General features: G+C 54.6%; 1 pseudogene; it reads left to right on the top strand.

The window, feature by feature from the left end:
• Positions 1-306: 306 nt before the first annotated feature.
• Positions 307-2,181, top strand: LOC114037022 (annotated as a pseudogene).
• The last annotated feature ends 606 nt before the right edge of the window (positions 2,182-2,787 follow it).

Here is a 2,787-nt window from a genome sequence, read left to right as displayed (position 1 = left end):
AAATTTACATTTTTCAGAACCTTATGAGAGACATTCAAAGCTTAGATTTAGTATGTGTTTCAAGACATACTACAAGACATACTACAGACAACAAGACATACAGGACCTCCAGGCCCCTGGGTCCATCAGGGAGGCCAGTTCTCTGACTCTTGCTAGATCCTCCTCAAGTTGGAGGCGAGGACCCAAAGGAGGAACAACCACTTGGGGCGGGGCAGGGGGGAAGCGAGAAGGTGGGATCTTCGGGGTCTGAAGGAGGACGCAAGGGAGCGAGCGCCCAGAGGCCACACCAAGGATATCCTCCTTGGGATGGAGCAAGGTTCTGAGCCATGGGACCCAGATTTTCAAGGCTTAGAGGGCAGGGAGCTCCTCAAAAGCACCAGAATAGGTGGAAGGTATGGGAAGTGAGAATGACGAAGATCCCCCCCCCCAGTACAATGTTCTGGATTTTGAGGATGACCCCCAACAGGTATCTGGCCTGGGTTTCAAGGAAGCTCTAGATATGGCTTCGGGCCGGGATGACGGAGATAGCGCCATCAAATTAGAACCGGATGGGACCTGGGAAGACACGTGGGCAAGTGCATGCCATGGGAAACTCCGTTCTCGAGTTCCCAACCTGGGAATAGAGCTCCCGAGTGCTGTGAATGTGGGAAAAAGCTTCCGGCAGATGTCACACCTGGTGAAACACCAGCGCACACATTCGGAGGAGAAGCCCTACAAGACTGGGGTACGTGGTAAGGTTTTTGGAGGCAGCTCAGCACTCATCGAACACCAGCGAACACACAGTGGTGAAACGCCATACCGGCCCCGCCCACCAGCCCAGGCCCTTCCGGGACTCCTAGACCTCAAATTCCTGCTGGAGAGCAACACACCCTTTGTGGTGAATGTGGCAAGAGCTTTTGGCAGAACTCGGACCTGGTGAAACATCATCACACACACACAGGTGAGAAGCTATACAAATGTGCTGTCTGTGGCAAGGGCTTTGGGGAGAATTCAGCTCGTATTAAGCACCAGCGGATGCACAGAGGTGAATGGCCTCCACGCACAGTTGCATCCCAGCGAGTGGCCTGGGCTGCTTCCTCCATCCCAGAAGGTTCAACAGCTGGACCCAGGGAGAAGCCCCAAATGTGTTCTGAGTATAGGAAGAGCTTTGTGTTGAGTTGCACAGGTTGGGGAACTCCTGAGCCACCAACGCAGCCACTTGGGGCCAAAACTATTTGGCTGTGACGTGTGTGGAAAGCAGTTTGCCTGTGGACCAGACCTTATAAAGCACTTGAGTGTGCACACAGGTGACAAGCCCTACCTGTGTGCCGAGTGTGACAAGGGTTTTGCCCATAGCTCAGCACGTGTCATGCACCTTTGCACACACAGTGGTGAGGGGACCCATGGCTGTCCTGAGTGTGGCAGAACATTTAGCTTCCTCTCTATGCTTTTGGAACATCGCCTCACCCACCCGGAACCACAGGCCTTTGGGGTTCATGGATACCCTTTGGCTCTTCGCAACCCCAGCCCACCCCCAAGCTCAAGTCCTCCACCAATTCCTCACGGTCCTAGTCCCCCATTTGACCCACCAAGTCCTCCCCATCCTGGGGAGGGTCCTTTTGGCCTCCCTGGTCTACAGTCAGAGCCCGAGGGCCCCCAGGTTGGAGAGCCTCCCCCTCCAGCAGTGAACAAGCCTCACAAGTGTCCAGGGAGCGGGACAGCCAACTTTCAGACCTGGTAAAGCACTAAGTGTGCACACAAGTGAAAAGCCCTACCTGTGTCCTGAGCGTGGGACAGGCTTTGCTGACAGCTCAGCCCGTGTTAAGCATCTGTGCACCCACCGTGGTGAGTGGGCCAGCCCAGCGTCAACCGCTTCCCCCACCCCATCAGCCCTCCTTCGGCCCCACAACCCTCCTGGCCCAGCAGCCCCCATTCCCCGGCCTCGAGGCAGACCGCCTGGCACAAGCAGACTCATACCTGTAGATACTGTGGGAAAGAATTCCCTCGAAGTTCAGACCTGGAGAAGCATTGGCGTACTCACACAGGTGAGAAACCCTACAAACATGCAGAGTGTGGCAAGGTCTTTGGGGGCAGCTCCGGGGCATCAAGCACCAACGTGGGCACCTGGCACTATGGCCCTACGGAGTAGGGACTACCAGAGCTTGACCCCCCACGGTGGAGATGGGTACTGGACTAGACTGATGGAGATAGAGAGATAGGTCCAGAAAGGTGATGGGAGGGAATGTGCTGCTGCCTGAGGTGGGGAGTAAGGGAAGTGATAACCATGGAGCGGGAAGGGAAGAGTCAGGAGGCAGAGTGCCAGAGAAAAGGAGGTCAGGGAATGTGTTGGCCCCAGGTGCAGGGTTTCTCAACTCCCAAAGTTCCCAAATTCCCCACTGGTGACATCAGAGCTCCCATTACACTGCGAGGGGGAAGACCAGTGTGGATACTGTATTATTTCAGGGCAATTCCTCTGAACCAGCTAGCTGGAGGGAGAGCTAGAATAGTGTTCTAATGAAGCCAGACCAATCCTTAAGTGGGCACGTGTACTTGGCCCACCCATTCCAACCAGCCACCTTGCCACTCTTGACTTTAGATGAAAGGGGATCTGACAAGATTGTGGAGTATAGTAGTACCAGTCTACTAAGTGACTGGAGAAACCACACATCTCATGCCCTGCTGCTGTTGGGTCAATAGAGTCATTTTTTGTACATGATGAAGGGTAGCAGAGTATTCCGTACACACTTCCCCAGGACAGATCAGGTGGCTATGGGTGGAGAAAACATGCTGGCACCAGGGGAGAGGCCT

The sequence above is a fragment of the Vombatus ursinus genome, unplaced genomic scaffold (genome assembly GCF_900497805.2).
Source record: "Vombatus ursinus unplaced genomic scaffold, bare-nosed wombat genome assembly UNPS02000582.1, whole genome shotgun sequence".
Lineage (NCBI taxonomy): Eukaryota > Metazoa > Chordata > Mammalia > Diprotodontia > Vombatidae > Vombatus > Vombatus ursinus.
This window is presented reverse-complemented; position numbering and strand designations above follow the sequence as displayed.